We start from the raw sequence: 11569 nt of genomic DNA, 5'->3' as shown, positions 1-11569 counted from the left end.
CCGCGTGTTATTGTAGAAAAGGAAGGCTCAAGGAATTCATTTTGATTTTAATGGTCAGAATTTTTATTGCTCTCTCGAACTTGCAAAAAGGCTGGAATTCGCTTTGCTTGAATAATTTCCATAAATATGGGTATTAAATTATAAATAAGAAACCTTTTATTATATTCTAAGGTGATTCAAGTAAAATAAGGAGTTGGCTCTCTTTTTTAATCAAATCTGGTAAGCTAAATTTTGATTGAAATTATTAATTTTACGCCATTATGTGTGTTAATATCCAAAATTACCGAAAACAAGTCGATTATACTTGTAAAAGAGAAAAAGGTAATTTTTTTTTTAATTTTTAACAATAATTTTGCTTTCGGTTTGGACTCGGATTGTTCTGTAATCAAAGATGAGATACAATTTTATATTCTGATCGCTGCATTTTTCATAAAGTACACAATTATCTTAAGCGCTTGTGAGATTCTCTTTAAAAAAATACATTTTGCAGATGACGAAATCAAAATGCATGGCATAGTTAAATCCCTTTCGGTCTTAACAATTAAGGTTCTTTGAAAATTAAGAAAATTAGTTTATGTTATGTTAAATAACATATTCAAAAAAAAATTTAAATATTTTTGTTATATAAAGTTATTTTTATTAAATTTTGTATTTTATTAAATTTTCCTTAAAATTACTTTAATTGTAATTATAAAATTTTTATAATTATGAAATAAGTATTTAATACTAATTTATGTTACAATAAAATTGTTTTAAATTGATGTTTTTAATAAATTTCATTGGACAAGACATATGAACTTAATGTATAAAAATTACATGGGACTGGTCACATAGTGATGAATTGAGATAGAATATGATTAAGCAATGTCAATGATTATCCTTAAATCATCCAGTTATTTTTACCTCCTAATAATAGTTTAAATAATGAAGTTAAATAAAAAATTATAAGTAAATTATGAAAGTTGCACATTATTTAGTGTTAAGTATTGTATCGTAAGTCCAGCTGGTACATTTTTTTGTGAGAACAACAAAAATTCAAAAGGATAAAATTTAAACCAAAAATATATGTAGCAAAATAAAATAATATTAAAACCCAGATTTCAATGCTGATTGAGTTTTCAAATTTGATTAGATGAATGAAATATAAAAATGTACTTTTGGCAGCTCGGTGACTCGCATCCTGGCGGCAGCTTCTTCGCTAAAACAAAGCTGCTGCCGGTGTGATTTTTTTATAGTCGTATAAATAAAAAGGCTGTGTGGAAAGAATAAAAAGGATGCAAATCGATCGGCGGGTTGCGTGCTGACGGGCAGGTGAACTACAGTGGTCGCGCCTTGCGGGGAGGGCAATACTCGCGGCGGCAACGCACCAGACCGTGCAGCGACTTCCTCCCAAATAATATTATAAAAGTGGTCGCACGCCGGAAACTGCATCCTCATTGTCGGGGAGGAGCTCTTTGCTGGTCCGAGAGAGACGCAAAGGAAGGGACCTTTTATTACACAGATTTCATTCGCAGCACCGTGATTTTGAACTCTGCAGCCATGGGAAAGGAAGCTCTGGATTTTTTTTTCATCCGCGAGAGACCATTTTTGCACTTTTTTCTAGAAGTGAGAGGGAGGATATGGGAAGCGTGTGCAGGCGACAGATGCACGCGGGGCTGCTGAGAAAGCTCGGGGATGCTCATTTGAACTTTTGCCCTCTTGCCAGAGCAGGCAGGGTGACTTTAGCAGGAATGCGCGGTTCCGGTGAAATGTGATCTTGAGAAACCCTTTGGAGTTGTGTAGTTTTGTGGTCTGGAAACAAAATATTTCCTGCCGCTAATCCCGACTTGGGTATCTGTGTCGCGGTGAATATATTTCGCTCTTCAAAATTCATCAAAATTTAACAAAACTAGTCTTTATTTTTAATTGTAATCCATTTTTATATTTCTATTCGACAATCAAATGTGTTACATAGAATAAAAGGATTAATAAAAATTCATTTAGCAATTTTTGGACATCATTATAAATCGCATTAATGAATCTCCAAAATTGTCTTCCTTGAGTGATGAATTTTTCAAACCCGTTTCTTTTGCAACCTTCCCCGAGCTATATATGTGATTTTTTAGGCAAAAATTAAAAAGAAATTGATTCAAAAGTTGGTCCATAATTCAATATTATTTGAATAAAAAAGCAATGGAATTTTCTGCTCCTTATTCTCGTGCGATCCTTTTTTATATATCACATGGCCAAGTTGTCACTAATGAAGAACCACTTATTTTCTAAACTCGCCACTGTTCCCATTCAAGGCGAAATAATAGTTTGGAAAAAGAATAAAAGGGAGGGAAGCGCTGCGTTGTAAGAAATACCTCAAAAATTCTTCTGTCCTTTGAAAGAAACCAGTTTGGCCATGCGTTGAAAAGAAAGAAAAGCTTTCTTTTGTTTTTCCAGGTGTGCTGCTTTCCTTTTGTAGTGCGCGGCCGAAACCGACGAATTTCCTCTTTTGTGCGCCTCCACTCGAGTCGAAACGCGGCGTGTTTTGCATTTCACCTTCAAAGGCCGCGCGCTCCCCAAAAATCTGGGGCCACCTTGAGCATGGAAAATTGCATTACACTCTCTTGCATCTTTGAAGAGGCGGGCGGGCGGCTTTTTGAAATCGGAGCCGCGCCTTTTCACAAAATAATAAATCACGCGCGGCCGCTTTTCAAAGTAAAGAGAAAAATAGGCGCGTCCACCTCTGCACTAGAAAAGAAAAGACCACCGAGATGACCATAAAGTCTCAATATTTTTTCCATTTCCGAACTTTTGAGTGAAGTAATTATTGTATATATTTTGATAAGGGTTGACAACTTTATGGCGACGATGGCGGCGCGCCGCTCGACTTCAAAGGCTCATGCGCTTCCTCTGCGCGCCCAACTTTAAAACTATTCCCGTGTTTTTCGACAGAAAAATCTCTAAAAAGCGCTTTTCGTTTTTCTCTGTCCGTCCCGCATGTGTGTGAGTCATACAGAGAGAGAGAGAGAGAGAGAGATTGGGAGGGATGATTTGAGAAGGGTTGACACGTCTTTGCTTCTGTGTCTCTTCTTCTTTTTGGAGAGGAATTAATCCGCCGGTCGCCGCCGCCGCCAAAGCCGCGCCTTATGTTCGCAGGATGAAAGGCAGAGAGATAAAACAAAAGGCGGTCCAGCCGAAAATTTTGGGGATATGATGAAAACGGATGGGGCGAGAGAGGATGCAGGGTTGTGGAATTTAAATTTTTCATAAAAATGTTTTAATTCTATTCTCACTTTCATATATGACATTGTATTTCAAAAATAAAAATTTTACTTGAAATTAACAAAACTTTTATTGCTGTGAATGAAATTGGAAATTAGAGAGCTATTAATATTAAATTTCCAAGATCTTCAATTTGTCAATCATTGTTTTATGAAAGAAGATTTTATAATGATTAAAATAAAACGGTAAAAAAATATTCTTCTTAATTTCGTTCAAATGATTTATATCATAGCTCAACCATCAATTTTTTCTTGAAAGTTGTTCTCAATTGAGTTGATTTCAAAACCAATATAATTAAATTTTTATCATATTTTAATGCATTAATGCATTTAAATTCCAATTTTTTTTTATGTACTGGCAGCAGAAATAGGTAAATATTTATCTTTTTTCTAAAAGTTTTATTTAATTTTAAAATATTATATTATAAATAATAAGAAATTTAATTTTAATTATTATCAATTATTTCTATTATCCATTTTAAATTTTTACATTTGCACCAATCTTATATTAGTTCATTTTTAGTTGTGAAGTTTTGATTCCACACACCAAAAGTTATCCTCATGGCCGTCTGTGCTAGACGGTCCAATGCTTTTGCCTATACGACCTATTAGGTGGATGCACATCTCACAAAAAGAAGGAAGGGTCGCCCCGTCTGTTCAGTCCGTTGTCTTGTAATGCTGCATTATTTGATCATTAACTGACTGGCGCATCAGCGGCAGGTAAAGAACCGAAAAAAAATAATCTCTGTCGTATAAGAGATACCCTTACAAGGAAAAAAACTCGGCGCAGAGACGCTCTTAAATCGTAATTTATTTCCAAAATTTACTTTTAATAGCCAAGCGTGTTGCCGCTTCTTTTATTGCTTTCAACTCTATACTTTTTGGGCCAAACCCTGGTTAAAAACAAGCGTGGCAGTAAATTATATAGACGTGCGGCTGCAGTTTTCTTCTTTCCCTCTGCGCCATAGTTTGTATCCATTAGGGAAAAATCAATAAAAGTTTGGAAAGGTCGATGATGAGAGGGAGAAAATAAACGCCGAGGTATACCGGCCGTTTAAAAGAATGGTTTTTTTGGAGACCCACCGGATGGCGCGTTGTATCTGATTAGTTTCCAATTTTTAGATTTATATTATTTAGAGACGTGAGGGAGGAAGGGAAAAGCGCAGAGGAATGAATAAGCAGAAAAGCGATTGTGAAACATTTTAATTTACCTCACATCGGGGTGGCGCAACTCCCACCCGCGTGTTATTTTTCCATTTCCTGCTGCTCCTGTGTGTGTATTAACAAAAAAAGATATATCTCTCGCTCAGCACAGCAGCCAACCGCGTGTTTTTTACGATCATTAATGAGAATTTCATAAAGTATAAAAAGAAGAGAGAGACGTTGTGGCTCCTTCTCTAGCATTCAACTTCTCCCTTTGTGCAGGCGTTCATTTTCCCTTCGAGCCGTCCAGCGATGGAAAACTTTATTATATAAAGAATTATATTTAGATAATGAGAGTGAGGACCGAACAGATACAGTAGCCTAAGTTTTTTTTACATCAGATATAGGATAAGTGTATATAGTATCGCTTTCTTGTTGAATATTTTTGCTCAATTTTAATGCTAATATTGCTAAACAAAGAATTGTATATATAGTTTTGTTAATTACTAGTACTAGCTAATTTTTTTATTAAATAAATTTAATAATAATAAAACAACTTACACTATTTTAAAATTTATATAAATAAATTAAACATTTTCCAATTAATTATATAATAGTAATATTTTGCAAATTAATAGTTTTTTATTCCTCTATAATTTAAAATTAAAATTTATTAGTTTTTAATGTAGCTTATAAATTAAATTAAATAGCATTTACCAGTAATCGCTTATTGCAGCTTTTCAAAAATATATACTTCTTGAGCAGTAGGCAGGTGTATTATAATCTGACTGATTGCTAATTCTTATTGATACATTATCAAATTTAACTAAGTATGGCCGTTTTACTGCGTATTTGATAGACCTGTTAGGAAGTGCACACCTAGGGATACCAATATAAAGAGGCAACGCACCCCAGCATTTCCTGTGCAAGCGACGCGGCCAATACCCAAAACCACGACAGAGCAGGATAAATCTCATTGCCAATTCCTGCCACTGACTGATTTGCATTTTTCACTTTGAAACACCTCGCCGCTTTAACTTCCTGCCTAATTAAACATTCATGCTCGCGGACTAGACGAATGCCCATTTGTTAATAATTTTATCGCTTCCCCCTTAAAAAAGTAATAAAACTCTTAAAGCCGTCGCCGCCGCTCAATACCACGTAACAGCGTATTGCAAAAATTATTTTCGTCTAATTCATCATGAAAAAGGCCCTTTTGTCCAAAATGTCAATTTTAATCAAAATTTCAAATTAATTATTTCCAACACAAACAACCTTTTCTTGTTGTATCTGAATCAAAATTGCGGTAATTTAAAATATTAAATACAAAAATGGTTTTCAAAAGTCAAATTTCAGCAAAAAAATCTATTAAGAATAGTTTTGATAAGTGTACAAAAATACAAACTGAAATAAATTTTGCTCAATCACAAGAATGTGATTAAAAAAAATTATAATATTTTCAAACACGTTCCTTAATTCATCTTGGTCTCAATCGGAGAACATTTTGAAATTTTGAACGCAGCTGCCACAATTTAACATGATGAATTATGCATAAACGGGTGAAAATTACGCTGCACGCAACAACACGATAATATAATAATGCACCGAACATGCTTGCACATGAATTTTTAAAAGCTATTCCGTGTCATTTTATGTATAAAAAAAAACTGCTGCAGTGAAGGGAAATGCGATATACACAATTTGAAAATTAATTTAACGCCGCGGTGCTGCGCACGGATTTTTTTGCAGCAATTAGGCGGCAAAATTTTGTACATGCGCAATTTTTTCGCTTCTGCTGGTAAAATTGCGAGTGCAATATCGTGTTCTGCGTGGAGATATGGCGAGAGCGTTTAGACGAAAAAGAAGAACATAAGCTCAAGATGTCGTGGGAAAGATCGCATGTTGATGCGCGATGACGGACGGACTTGCGCTGCAATTGCTCTCGTTACATCATTACCTGCGCGCGCGAGAATAAGAGATGCCCGTTGTTTGATTTCCGACTGATGAGTGGAATGACGGTCGCGCGTTTGTCGTGATACATGCCTGGGCATGACTCTCATTACCGGTAATGCTCGTGTACTTGCGATTTGGATCAAACTCGCATGTGTATGTGATACGTGAGACAGGCTACATAGTAGGTCTCTCATGGCATGGGAAAAGCAATTAGTTGCACAGAAAAAAAACACTGCGCTAAATTTTGAAGAAGTTCAATTGTTTTCTTTTTTTATTTCATAAATTTTTATTCTTAAGTAAGGATATGAACATAGAATAAATTGATTCACTGCAAGGTATTTCTAATTTAATTTAATGTAAATTATTGATTTATCTTCAAACTATTAATGGAGCCAAAGTCAAGATTGAACAGAATAAATTGATTAATTTAATACGTTTTCAATTTTTATTTAGGCTGGGTCTCCCCTTGCCTCATAAAAATATTTATTTATAATAATTTTTTTCATTCCATTTGTATTAATTTTACAAAGTTCAGATTTCTCATTTTTAAAAGAGCTCCGTTGATAATTTATTCCAAATCATAATAACTTTTTTAAGAAGTTTTGATATGAAATCATGAATTACAATAGAAATTTAAAACAGGTCATGTTTATTGTTAACATTATATTAATGATTTCTGTAAATTAATTTTTTACCATTTTGATTCTTTTTTGCTGTGAATTTCACGATTCCATTAAAAACATGCTGCGACATTAAAGGTGCTTTCACGTATGCAATCTGAAAATGCTAATAAATCAGCCACTTAATATCGTTTTTAAATTTTTTCCTCATATCAAGGTAATAATTTTTTATAATGTTAAAAATAAAAATTAAATGAATAAAATCTGTATTACTTTGAGCCAAAACTTTGTATGTACCTGAGAGTGATTAAAATGCGAGCCTAGCCAAGCATGAAGGGTATTTTTCAGAGCACCAGACCATCACGCCAGCAATTTGGCATTACTCTTTTTTCGTGTATTTGTAAATCGCAGTGAGATAAGTGGAGGAGAAACAAGCTGTTGCGGAGGTTAATTTTCGGCAAGAGCGCCCAGGAAAAGCAGGAAACCGAGATGCATTTTATATGTTTTTGAGGCCGTTTCGCGCGCGGTTGTTGTTTTTGTAGCTTATAGAGTCAAATTGGGCGGAAAGATTACTGCGTTGGAAAATTAAAACCATGGGAAAATTGGTTTGTGAAGGGCTTGCGAGTGTTGTCTGATATATTGTCTCTTGACTTTGTAAATAGTGAGCCAGACAGTTTGGCTTCAAAGGGAGCTGCACTGACTGAGCAGTGATGCTGCGCTTTCTTTCATCAGAATCAAGTTTGTTATGGCGTGGATTCATCAATTCTCGGAAGCAGAATTGACGTATGTATTAATAATTTTTGCAAAGCAGAAGAAAAAATTCCCTTTTTGATCTGCAAAAATTTAAAAGCTATTAATTTTTTATTGTGGTTTATATGTCACATGATGCACAATTTTTGACAAACAGAAGTAATAACAATAAAAAAATTAATATAAAAAAGTATATATATTTAATTTTTAGATCTTTCATGCGCTTATTTGCTTTAATAGATGTTTGCCAAGAGCTCTTGGGTTCTAATAACCGTTCCTAGAAAAATAAAAGCTATATCTAAATTTTATTTGCTCTGCCAAAAGGATTCATCTCGCTCTCTGGTGAGGAAATAAAAGTTTGTTATCCATTGGTGTGTCTGCGCGAAGATAAGAGAGGCGCGAATCTAAGGCCGACTGCGGCACTTGCTCGCTCGCCTGCTTTTCTTTTCTTTCTCAATGGGGCAGGAAACGGCGCAGGACCTTTAAATAGGCCAAATAATGAGCAGGCGCTTTTTACAGCCCCGGATATGGCCGGGTTTGTTGTTGAGCGGCTCATAATTCCTTGGCTAAATGCATGCGCGTGTGTGTGTGCAGGATGAATACATTGTCACTATATATGGACGACCATGCAGGACAAATATGTTTTAAAAGCACAACATAGACGCAGATCGTTATCAGCCGAGAAGCAAACCGCACAAAACATATTATCAAAGGAGGAAAACGCTGTTTCAACACCTGCGCTAATTAAAATGAATACAATGAGAAAATTTATTATATGGCCCATTTCTTTAATGGAGTTGTTTATAGATTGTGATCAGTTGTGTGACAATTTGATTTATATTTATACAACTTTTGTATAAAGAGAGGAACTTCCATAAGCCAAAGGTTAAAAACTTAAAAAATTTCTCTCACGGAGTTTTTTTTTATCATCAATGAACGAGTATTCTTATTTTTATGGTAGCAAGTTGCTATTATTTTTTGTTTCAAATTCTTTTATGGTAAAATTTAATTAATTCCTGATTTAATTTGATTTTTTTCAAAATATTTTGTGACAGTATTATTGATTTCCAAATAATTCAAAGCACTTTTTAGTTGAAAAGTCTTTTTTTTTATTAAAATTTTAATTTTTTAATCCACCATGGTTCTTAAAACATAATACTTTTGTTGAAAAACTTATACTTACAAATTATTGTGTCACAGACACAGGAGTAAAAAGTTAAATTCTGAACCGGATTTTGGGAGAAAAAATTAAAAGAAAGGCAGTTAAGAGACAAAAGTGTCTTTTAACACCAACTAGAGGTTTTTGTCTCTACGAATCGAGGCAAATCTGGAAGACAAAAACGCACAAACTTTTTACCTTTGTTTACGTTTCGAGCCAGCAGCGACGTATTATTTTGGCCCAAAATTAACATCGATTGGTATTCAAGGCTCCTGAACTATTCCTTTGTGCCGATGAAAAAAAGGTTCCGCTCCCGTTTTGTATAAGCGTTTTTCATCGGGCTACTGCACTTCACCTCGCGGTCCACGCTATATGCAGCGCGTATATAAATTTGTATGCCTAAAATGGAAAAAAGCCCCATCATCATTGCATTAATATACAACCCATCAAATTACACGGTGGGTCCATGAAATTAATTCGGTAGCCGCGTTCATTTGCATCCTTTCTCGAGGCTCGCCAGATTTTTTTCTCCGGACAGCAAACAAATTATCACCAGGAGGTAGGAGAGTGAGTTAATTTATTTCCAAACGGATAAATGTTTTTGCCCCTCGCGCGCTAATGCGTATAAAATTCAAGTTGAGTAGAGAAGGCAAAAACCATAACTAAAGGCGGGCCAAACATTTTGAACTCCTCTTTTAATGCATGCACGACTGCGTTCTTTATTATTTTATGTGCCACAAGCATAAAGTGCTACCTGTTCTATCTGCAGACGCACAATCGGAGGAGAAAAAATATAAAATAAAAATTTCCTTTCTCAAGAGAGCTGCCTCTGATTTACACATCCATATTTTTTTTTATAATACGTCGCTGCAGCGCCTTAAAATAGAGAAGTCGGCCTTTGTCCCATTCACCCGCCTGGAAATATAATAATAAAATAAAAACTCATTTTCTTCTCACTTCTGGGAGCAGTTTTTGATGATCGCTGCTACTGCCATGCTCTGCTGCTGTCTTCTTCTTTTCTAATAATAAAAAGTTGTAACCCCAAGGTTGGATCTGCTCTTCTCCTCTCTCTCTCACATATAAGAAGAAGAAGTAGTTTTGTACTTTTTATTTCTTTTTTATGTGGGCTTTGATTGACAGGTCGGTTTTAAAAGTCCTGCGAGGCGAACCAAGAATTAAATTATCTCCTCTCCTCGCGCAGCATCCCCCCTAAAAAAGGCAACTGCAAGTCCGCGGCCGCCGGCGAAAGGGGGCAGCAGACGTTGGGTTCGATCGCGGCACGGCAGCGAAATTAACTTGCCATCCAAATGTGGAGCGCGTTCAGTCAAAACTTTCTCGGCGCCGGTTTTAATTTATTGCTGCACTTGTGCGCTAACGATTACTGCAGTAATATGCTAATTTTTGTAAAGGCATCGCGCGGAATATTAATTCCTGCGGGCCTTCTCCTGATGCACGAGATGAAAATGGAGTTTTTCTTATTTAAAAAAATCCGGAATTATACATCACAAGCAATCAAAGCTAACAAATGGTGAAGACGTCCAAGTGTCGTATTAATAAAAACATGAATTTGATGTACCAAACTATATTAATTTACTCATTCCTGTACACTGATTAAAAAATTTTATTGTATTTTTGGAGATCTGATAATCCCCACACAAACGACGCTATAGTCAAATCGTCTTAAAATATACAAAAAATTTTATTGAAGTATTCTGCAACAGTAAATATTCCCTGTAAACTGAAATTAATACGAGAATTTTAATAAATTAGCAGAGTTTATACATATGTTAAGTTTTCATTAACTTTCCACTACGGAGAATATCTGGAAAATTAATTTCATTTCAATTCCTTCTAATTTGATAACTCCACATCAATACAAGGAATCTTAGTTTACAAAAAAATGATCTATGATTCAAGAACAAACAAAACAAAACAAACAAAACATAAATTTTATTTTAATTAGTAAATATTTTCATTTCAATTTTTTTTTTAAATAATTTTTTTTAAAGAAATCAATACATAAATTTTTAATAACCTTATGCATAATTATAGCATTCCAAAAACTCATCCTCATTTAACTATAGCTCTACATCATTAATAAATCTAATTTATATGTCATCGTCGCAAAGATTAATAACAACAAAAGCGAGGACTGTTTATTTTTCCCCTCGGGGAGACGAGCCTCTGGCGCGACCCAACCAAACGTATTGTTCTCTGACGTACGAAACAAAAGCATCGCAGCATGTGATTAATATTATTGTGACGCGCATCTTCTTCATTCTCTCTATCAGAATTTAAATTCCGATCGTGTGGTGCGACCCTCGAGGCAACTTTTAATTAATTGGAAGAGTGCATCTCGTCCTAGAGCGGAAAAGTGATGCATTGTATTAATTAATTTATTATTAAATTAAAATGCATGACGGAGCGAAAAAAAAACATTTCAAAAGTCGTATGTCTTTTATGGAGGTTGGGGATGATGCACGCGCATAGCACACTGCTTGCTCTCTTGACACAAAACTTATTTGCTCTGCCCTCAATTGATTCCAACTGTGTTTGTTTTCATTTCCATAAAAGGTTGTCACTCGCCGTAGCCAAATGCATTTGCTGCCGGAGATGGAGAAGTTCTTTCACTCCACACGTGGCCAGAGACACAAAAATGGTATAAAATGGAAATCTTTTTCTTCAAACCCTGT

Source organism: Neocloeon triangulifer, unplaced genomic scaffold, assembly GCF_031216515.1.
Source record: "Neocloeon triangulifer isolate White Clay Creek 2 clone unplaced genomic scaffold, ASM3121651v1 ptg000001l, whole genome shotgun sequence".
Lineage (NCBI taxonomy): Eukaryota > Metazoa > Arthropoda > Insecta > Ephemeroptera > Baetidae > Neocloeon > Neocloeon triangulifer.
The sequence above is the reverse complement of the archived record's forward strand: the minus strand, read 5'-3'. Positions refer to the sequence as shown.